Raw genomic sequence first — 9,917 nt, 5'->3', positions numbered from 1 at the left:
TGTAGGTACTTTGGTCTGTAAATCTTTGTCTTGTTTGTACTCCCTCCTTGAAAGTCCAACAGCATTTAGATTCCTCTGTCCTGCTTTGTGTTTTACCTCAAAGTTGTATCCCTGCAGCTGTAGTGCCCATCGTGCCACTTTGCTGTTTAACTTCTTGTTGTTCTGTATCCATTTGACTGTAGCATTATCGGTGTAAACTGTAAATTTTCCTCCTTCAAGATATGGTCTAAATGTATTGATAGCCTCTACTAAAGCAAGTCCCTCTTTTTCATTGATGTTCCATCGTCTCTCTCCTGCATGCAGTGATCTACCGCCATACGCTACAGCATGTTCTCGTTTTCCTTCGTCGTCCACTTGTCCAAGTACATACCCTATGGCAAAGTCTGACGCATCTGTTGAAACAACAAATGGCTTCCTGAAGTCTGGAAATGCTAGAATTGGAGCTGTTGTCAAACATGTCTTCAGAGCTTGAAATGCATTGTCACAGTGCTTTGTCCAAACAAATTTGAGGTCCTTCTTCATGAGTTCATTGAGAGGCTGAGCAATCTTGGCATAATCTTTTACAAATTTTCTGTAATAATTACACATGCCAAGAAAGCTTCTTAGTTGTTTGGAAGATTTTGGTACCGGAAATTCTGCAACTGCACTGGTTTTCTCTGGATCCACACTGACCCCATCCTTTGAGAGGATGTGGCCTAGGTACTTCACTTGCTTTGCAGCAAACTTGCATTTTGTAGGTTTTAGGGTGAGATTGGCTTGAGCTAATGTTGTGAATATCATATCTAAATGTTCTAAATGTTCTGGGAATGTTTTGCTGTATACCAAAATATCATCAATATAAACTAATGCTGATTTGAAGTTGAGGTTTCTTAACACTCTGTTCATCAAAGCCTGAAATGACATTGGTGCATTTTTGAGTCCAAATGGAAGTCTGTTGAAATGAAAAACACCCTGATGTGTCACAAAAGCGGACTTGTGTTTTGTTTCTGGGTCCAATGGTATTTGCCAGAATCCGCTTGCAAGATCCAGCGTGGAGAACATCCTAGCTTTTGAGTCCCCTATTGTGTCAAGGATGTCATCTAATCTTGGTAATGGGAAGTGCATATCTTCTGTGACAGCATTCAACTTCCTAAAGTCTACAGCGAATCTATATTCCTGTGGTTGGTCCGGTGAAAGTTTCTTTTTCTTGACTAAAACTACTGGTGAATGCCATGGACTTGTTGATTCCTCTATTATCCCTTGTTTCATCATATCCTCTGTCAGTTTTTCAGTTATCTCCCTTTGCTGTGGTGTTTTTCTATAGCAAGGTGATGACACTGGTCTGGAATGTCCTGTCTCTATACGGTGTTGTACAAGATTTGTTCTCCCAATTTCAGATAAGTCTTCAGCAAAAGCTTTCCTATGTCTCCCAATAAGTGCTAGTAGATCTTGTTTCTGTTGTTCGGTTAAGTCAGCATCATCTTATGATATCCCAAGCACCTGTGCATTATGTATTTCCTGATTTCTTTGATGGCTGTCCCTATTTCTCTGGGCATTTGTATTTGATACTGTTGTGATGGATTCGTCATCTATCTGAGATGCAACCAGGGCTACTGTTGTAAATTTTGGTAAATGCACCTCAGCATTGGTTGGATTTAAAAATTGATAGAACCCTTCCCTTTGATTAACAGTTGTCAAACACGTACTCCCAGCTAAATTATGATGCATTTGTAGTGTCTGACTTGGTTCTAACAAAACTGAAGACTATCTGTAAGTTTTACTAAATTTTCTGCTACTTTAGAAATTAGAGATATTTGAGCAAAACCATTTTTCAGTACTAATATATTATTGTTGAAATCTAAGTTTGCTTGGTGGGTTTTCAGAAAGTCTACACCTAAAATGATAGTGGAATGTAACCTTTCCAGAACAAAACAATCTTGGTATAAAATCAACCCATCAATTTTTATTGGGATTTCCGCTTGACCAAGAACTGTGTGACGTTCGCCACAAACACCAGTAACCATTTTTAAATAGCAAGGCCTGATCTCTGTCCCTGGACATGACTGTTTTACAAATGAGTTTGTAACACAGGATATGTCAGCTCCTGTATCAACTAAAGCTTTAACCTTTTGGCTTACTACTTTAACAAAAATTTTGTTTCCTACTATGGGCGTACTATGAATTTTTAACGTCATTGTCCACTGAAATGTTTGAAATTGTACGGCTCATTTGTTTACACATATTTCTCCTACAAAGACTTTCTCTATACCTATTAGCCATACTGTTCTAGTCTAATTTGAAAAACAATGTATTATTACAAAAATTTTAATTTGTCACATGTGTCTATAAGGAAAGCACAAAGTGGCTGTACTCAATTTTGTTTCTTTTTGACTTCTGTCCTCAAGGTTTATAGCTGCTGTTATCCTAGTTCCTTTGGTTTAGCTTGGCTTCTGTTGAGAGGTCCGGTCTTTTAGATTCTGCACCATCTGTCACCACGAGGAATGTGGGGTGTGTGTGTTTCTTGTGTGGGGTGTGTCCGTCAGGATGTGGCTACACAGTTATTGGTTTGGGGAATTAGCAATGGTAGAATAAGCCACATCCTGATGAAACCCCTTTTGTATAAACCCTGTGGTGAACTGTAATTTCCTTTGAAACAATATGGAGACAGTCTCTTCTTCTTATATATTTATTTTATTCACTGGAATCAATAGTTCACTAAGGTTCAACCAATACAGAAGTTCTTTATAAATTGTCCACTCTGGTGCTGGCCCCTACTTCAAAGTTGGTCAAAGTCCACGGGTCCATGTAAAAGGCCAGCACCCTCACACTAACTTTGGTCCTAATCTAGCTCTCTCCTTCCGCACCCTCTCTCTCTCTAAAAACTATTTATGTATACTCTTTACAAAACAGTCAAAACTATAACATTCAATTTCATTGGTTAATAAAATAGTAAGAGGTGGAGTTTAATTATTAGATGGTGCCTATAGTAATTAAGATATGTTGACACCAATTACCTAACAGCTATGGTCAGTAGTAAATCATACAAAGTCCTATTCTGTCTCAAAGTGTTTATCCTACAATTACTTTAATTGAGCCTGTTGAGTGACCACCTGTCAGCTGGAGGGTTCACAGGTAGATATGTGTCAACTCAATTAAGGCTAATCCAGTTTACCTGGCTGAGTAATAAAAACATCAAAGCATCTAAAATACAATAAGATTCTAATAAAACTGACTGCCAAGCTAATTCAAATGTCTAGTAATAAAATATAAACAATATAAATTCCATAGTCTCATGTTGAAATATTCCTACAATTTACCTATACTTGAAATATCACTAATTATTAAAATGACCATTTTTGTACTATGATACATTCCTCCCTACCAACTTAGTTTGCTCCACAAACTTAGAAAATTTCAAAAAACATAATAACATATCTCTATCTATCAACAATAAACATTTATAGAAAATATCATTTTAACGTGTTTAAAACAACTATTAAAATTTATAGCTATATTCCAATTTATGCACAATATAAAATCAAAATGTTACTTCATAGAAAAGCGTGTGGAATATAAATTTTAATGTACATGCCTGTATGATTGATCAGGTCATGACAGACAGACATTATAACTCATGTATATAGGTTATCAGACTATAGACATGAATGCACAGCTTAAGTTTTTTTTTTTTTTTTTTTTTTATATTAACTTTTCCTAAACTTGAAATAAACAGTAGTAACAAGATATATTTATAAAAAAAAATTCAGCTATGGTAAAAAGACATATTTAACATAATGAGGACTTAACCACTATACATCTATTCTAACAGGTTCACTCTCACACTCTCAAGTAAGATATATAGAAATACAAATGTTTCTTATCACAACACACAATAATTTATATACAAACTGCAGTAATCCATTTGAGAAGGGGAAAACAAAACCAACTTTGATTATAATTGGTCCTTAGAAGTGAATGTCTATCACTGAATTAATTAGTACCATGACTGGTATACTCTGTAGTGTATACCGAGTTCATATTGGATATAAATGCCACTGTCCATCAGGTTATCATTTTGTAATATCCATTTATAATATATCCATACAGTTACTGCACATTATCCAGTGCTGATTTCATTGTTACACACAATACCATATTCCATGTGTTACGAAATACTTCATTTTCTGACTACAGATATGTCTCGAGCTGCATATGAGCAATTGTCACTGTTCTTTGGTTTAAACGGCACTTTTACTTACACCATCATTTATTGAATGCGCCATTTCCTTCAAAACATATTGAAATACATCATTCTTAATCACTTTGAGTTCATTTACTTTATTTTTTTTCCTCAAATAACATCCTGTATATAAGAGAATACTTTCTCTGAGTTTGTCTTTTACTTATCAACCATATTATGTTTGTCACTGTGCACACATCTTATGTCCTTGAATACCAACATCACTGAGGCTGGAATAGGGTTCACAATCAACTTGGTTTTGTCCTGTAGATTTCCTTGTACTGGTATGCTGAATGGTAAACGTTAAGAGATACAACCACATGTCATGTGCTATAATTGTTTCCATAAAAGACTCATGTGACAATTCGAGAATATTTCTCCTTTTTTTTTTCTTGTTGTTGTTGTTTGTTTGTTTTTTCTATAAATTTCTCAACATTTTTAGATAATCTGACACTTAGAATACTATTTTTCTTTCTGTTAAAGTATTACCCCACCATACTGTGTTGTATACTAGCAGTTTAAGAGCATGGTTTTGGTTCAAACTCAGCTAGCTTTCTCGCAAACACTCTAGTACAGTATTGGGAATCCTTAATCTATATCTTAAAAAAAAGTCTAATGCTATAGTCACCTTCACTGTAATAACCTTTAAAAAAATCTTACTATCTACAAAATGTAGCACTAAACAACATGCTATTAAACTATGTGTAAATAATGTTTGATCTAAATTGATAGAAATAAGCAGGTATAATTTACTTGAATTGTTTTTTTTAAATAATGATTAAACGATATGATAATTGAGTTTAACTAGTTGATTTGAGTCTTGTGCATTCCTTTTCAATTACAGAAATTGTGTTCTTTTAAAGTTTTCTTAATAAGGAGCAAACACACTTTTTGGATTATACCGGAGTTCTGGTATTTCAGATACTGCTTTCCATACTAAGTTTACCATTGTATTGAGAGCATTACCAAAAGCAACTTGAGCCATATTAGCATCTTTGGTCCACACTGGTCGATGTCCTGGATACTCTAGCAGATAAGATGTATCCTTCCCATCATAGGCCGTTTCCAGTTTCCAGGCACTATTTCGTTGTCTTAACTGTTCCTCTGTTAGATATGGATATTTTAAACTTCTGTCCCGTAACTTGTTCTGTTGCTTTGTGACATATTCTAGTATGAGTGTTGGGCCTACCTTACAGCTGACATATTCATCATGTATCAGTGGAATCCATGGAGATTCCTCTTCTGTGTCCAAGTAGTGAACTTTACAGTAAGGTGTCTTGTGTTGTTTTGAATATGCTATTCTCGTTATGCCGTCTGACTTCCTATATTTACGGCGAGTAGTGTGCGCTTGATATGGATCTCTAAAATACTTGTCCTTTGGTGGACGATGATAATTAGCCGATGCAACAATTACAGCATCTTTATCTCAATCTTGTTTGTCGAAGAATTTGTGTCTCTGGAGAGGACGTTTTCTTTTTCTTCCATCCATGTTTTTATTATCGTGAAATTGCTTTCTAAGCTCTTCAGGAACCATGCTCTGAAAGAGCCATGCATTTGGTATGTCTCTGTCTTTATACTGTACATAGTAATACAGTGTGTCCTTGCTACGTTTTGCTGACAATATTTTGGAAATCAGTTTATTTTCCTTACGACGTACTTGACCCTGTATGTCCTGGCTTTTCTTCATGTCATCCTGATTTTGAGTTCCTAATGGATCTTGTTGAGTTTGAGGTGTATCGTTTGGTGGTGCTATATTTGTTTGATCCTGTGTCCTTTGTTGTACATGTACTTGTTGTGGAGGTGGATTGTTTAGTGGGACATTGTTCCCTGGTTCCTGCTGTCTATCCTGCTTATCAATTTCTTCTGCATTGAGTTCTGTCTCCTCTGTGTCATCCTCATACTGTTCCGGAGGATGAATTGGTCTCCTCTCTGGATCATAGTATGGTTTCAACCTCGTAGCATGGATCAGTGAGCGTACATCTCTGTTGTCTCTACATCTTCTGAGCTTAAATGTGTCCTTTGGTCCCCTGCGTGTTATATAGTAGGGTCCAACCCATTTTCTATGCAATTTTTGAGCTGTACCAACAGGAACTTGTGTGCAGTACAGCCATACTTTATCTTCTACTACAAACTCAGTAGGTTTGGCTTGCTTGTCATACTGCTTTTTGTATTTTTCCTGTGCAATCTTCATGTTGTCCTTTGCCAATTTTCTTGATACTTCTAAATTCGTTAAATGTCGTGAGAGGTGTACGCTGAAATTCTGTGGCAGTGTTGGCTTCGGAATCAGATCTGAGTCGATTGGCATCCTCATTTCCTGACCAAAGAGGATGTAATACGGAGAATGTTATGTTGATTGGGTCGCCGGTGTCATACGATATGACATCATGATTGCTGGTAGAACCTCTGGCCATGTGTCTTGTTTCTCGTTGCAATGTATTCTCAGCTGCTGTAATATGACGGAGTTCATCCTTTCACACGCTGAGTTTGTCTGTGGGTGATACGAGCTGGTAAATACTCGATTTGTTTGAAACATCTCCGACAAGGCTTGGATAAGTGAAGACATGAAGTTTTTACCTCGATCTGATATTAAGGTCCGTGGGGCACCATAGCGTGTAAAAATCTCTTTGAACAAAACATTTGCAATTTCAGTTGCAGCCTGTGTTTTCAATGGAAATGCCTCGCACCATTTTGAAGCGCTATCTACTACCAGGAGTATGTATTTGTACTTTTCTGTAGTTGTAGGTAGTCCTCCTAGTATGTCCATGTGCCATCTACTGAAGACTTCTTCTACTGGCATTGGATTGAGTGCTGTAGGACGACCAGCTGAGTGTCGTTTAGTTTGTTGACATATTTCACAACCCTGAACATAGTCTTTAATTTCTTGGTACATTCGAGGCCAATAATACTTGCTTCTGACTGCCTCATATGTCCGCTCATGTCCCTGGTGACTAGCTACTTTACTGTCATGATAAGCAAGGAGAACTTCATGTCGAAGACATTGTGGTACCGCTACTTGAAAAACCAGCCTTTCTGTTGCTTCTTTATTCTTGAATCTTCTTTGGAAAATGTGACATAAAATTCCATCCCTGATTTCATAATTGAAAGCTTCAGCTACCACCTTCCTTGCAGTAATGTGGTTGTTAGGTACCAGTCCATCTTTCTTGTAACTAAAGATGCTGGCAAAATCTGGACATTGTTGCTGTAGCTGTGAAAGAACTGGATTTGTTTGAAATTCCTCATAAAAGTCTTTCAATTGGTCGTCATCTATGCTTGCTTCATCCTCGTCTTCTAGATCCTGTACATTGTCCTGGGTATTGGTTTGACATACACGAACAGCCTTTTCTGAATCAGGGAAATATTCAAAGGTTGCTGTTATGTAATCTTTCTGGTCCATCTCTTGCACATGTATTTCATCTACATGAATTGAATCTGATTTGATTTCATAGCCTGGAACATCAGGTGTCTGTTCTGTAGGTACTTTGGTCTGTAAATCTTTGTCTTGTTTGTACTCCCTCCTTGAAAGTCCATCAGCATTTAGATTCCTCTGTCCTGCTTTGTGTTTTACCTCAAAGTTGTATCCCTGCAGCTGTAGTGCCCATCGTGCCACTTTGCTGTTTAACTTCTTGTTGTTCTGTATCCATTTGACTGTAGCATTATCGGTGTAAACTGTAAATTTTCCTCCTTCAAGATATGGTCTAAATGTATTGATAGCCTCTACTAAAGCAAGTCCCTCTTTTTCATTGATGTTCCATCGTCTCTCTCCTGCATGCAGTGATCTACCGCCATACGCTACAGCATGTTCTCGTTTTCCTTCGTCGTCCACTTGTCCTAGTACATACCCTATGGCAAAGTCTGACGCATCTGTTGAAACAACAAATGGCTTCCTGAAGTCTGGAAATGCTAGAATTGGAGCTGTTGTCAAACATGTATTCAGAGCTTGAAATGCATTGTCACAGTGCTTTGTCCAAACAAATTTGAGGTCCTTCTTCATGAGTTCATTGAGAGGCTGAGCAATCTTGGCATAATCTTTTACAAATTTTCTGTAATAATTGCACATGCCAAGAAAGCTTCTCAGTTGTTTGGAAGATTTTGGTACCGGAAATTCTGCAACTGCACTGGTTTTCTCTGGATCCACACTGACCCCATCCTTTGAAAGGATGTGGCCTAGGTACTTCACTTGCTTTGCAGCAAACTTGCATTTTGTAGGTTTTAGGGTGAGATTGGCTTGAGCTAATGTTGTGAATATCATATCTAAATGTTCTAAATGTTCTGGGAATGTTTTGCTGTATACCAAAATATCATCAATATAAACTAATGCTGATTTGAAGTTGAGGTTTCTTAACACTCTGTTCATCAAAGCCTGAAATGACATTGGTGCATTTTTGAGTCCAAATGGAAGTCTGTTGAAATGAAAAACACCCTGATGTGTCACAAAAGCAGACTTGTGTTTTGTTTCTGGGTCCAATGGTATTTGCCGGAATCCGCTTGCAAGATCCAGCGTGGAGAACATCCTAGCTTTTGAGTCCCCTATTGTGTCAAGGATGTCATCTAATCTTGGTAATGGGAAGTGCATATCTTCTGTGACAGCATTCAACTTCCTAAAGTCTACAGCGAATCTATATTCCTGTGGTTGGTCCGGTGAAAGTTTCTTTTTCTTGACTAAAACTACTGGTGAATGCCATGGACTTGTTGATTCCTCTATTATCCCTTGTTTCATCATATCCTCTGTCAGTTTTTCAGTTATCTTCCTTTGCTGTGGTGTTTTTCTATAGCAAGGTGATGACACTGGTCTGGAATGTCCTGTCTCTATACGGTGTTGTACAAGATTTGTTCTCCCTATTTCAGATAAGTCTTTAGCAAAAGCTTTCCTATGTCTCCCAATAAGTGCTAGTAGATCTTGTTTCTGTTGTTCTGTTAGGTCAGCATCATCTAATGATATCCCAAGGTCCTGTGCATTATGTACATGTATTTCCTGATTTCTTTGATGGCTGTCCCTATTTCTCTGGGCATTTGTATTTGATACTGTTGTGATGGATTCGTCATCTATCTGAGATGCAGCCAGGGCTACTGTTGTAAATTTTGGTAAATGCACCTCAGCATTGGTTGGATTTAAAAATTGATAGAACCCTTCCCTTTGATTAACAGTTGTCAAACACTTACTCCCAGCTAAATTATGATGCATTTGTAGTGTCTGACTTGGTTCTAACAAAACTGAAGATTTCTCTGGGGCATTAAAAATATTTACTCTCACAGTTGCCTCACAAAATGGTGGTATAGTGACACTATCTGTAAGTTTTACTAAATTTTCTGCTACTTTAGAAATTAGAGATATTTGAGCAAAACCATTTTCAGTACTAATATATTATTGTTGAAATCTAAGTTTGCTTGGTGGGTTTTCAGAAAGTCTACACCTAAAATTATAGTGGAATGTAACCTTTCCAGAACAAAACAATCTTGGTATAAAATCAACCCATCAATTTTTATTGGGATTTCCGCTTGACCAAGAACTGTGTGACGTTCGCCACAAACACCAGTAACCATTTTTAAATAGCAAGGCCTGATCTCTGTCCCTGGACATGACTGTTTTACAAATGAGTTTGTAACACAGGATATGTCAGCTCCTGTATCAACTAAAGCTTTAACCTTTTGGCTTCCTACTTTAACAAAAATTTTGTTTCCTACTATGGGCGTACTATGA

Source organism: Pecten maximus, chromosome 3 (assembly GCF_902652985.1).
Source record: "Pecten maximus chromosome 3, xPecMax1.1, whole genome shotgun sequence".
Classification (NCBI taxonomy): Eukaryota; Metazoa; Mollusca; class Bivalvia; order Pectinida; family Pectinidae; genus Pecten; species Pecten maximus.
This window is presented reverse-complemented; position numbering follows the sequence as displayed.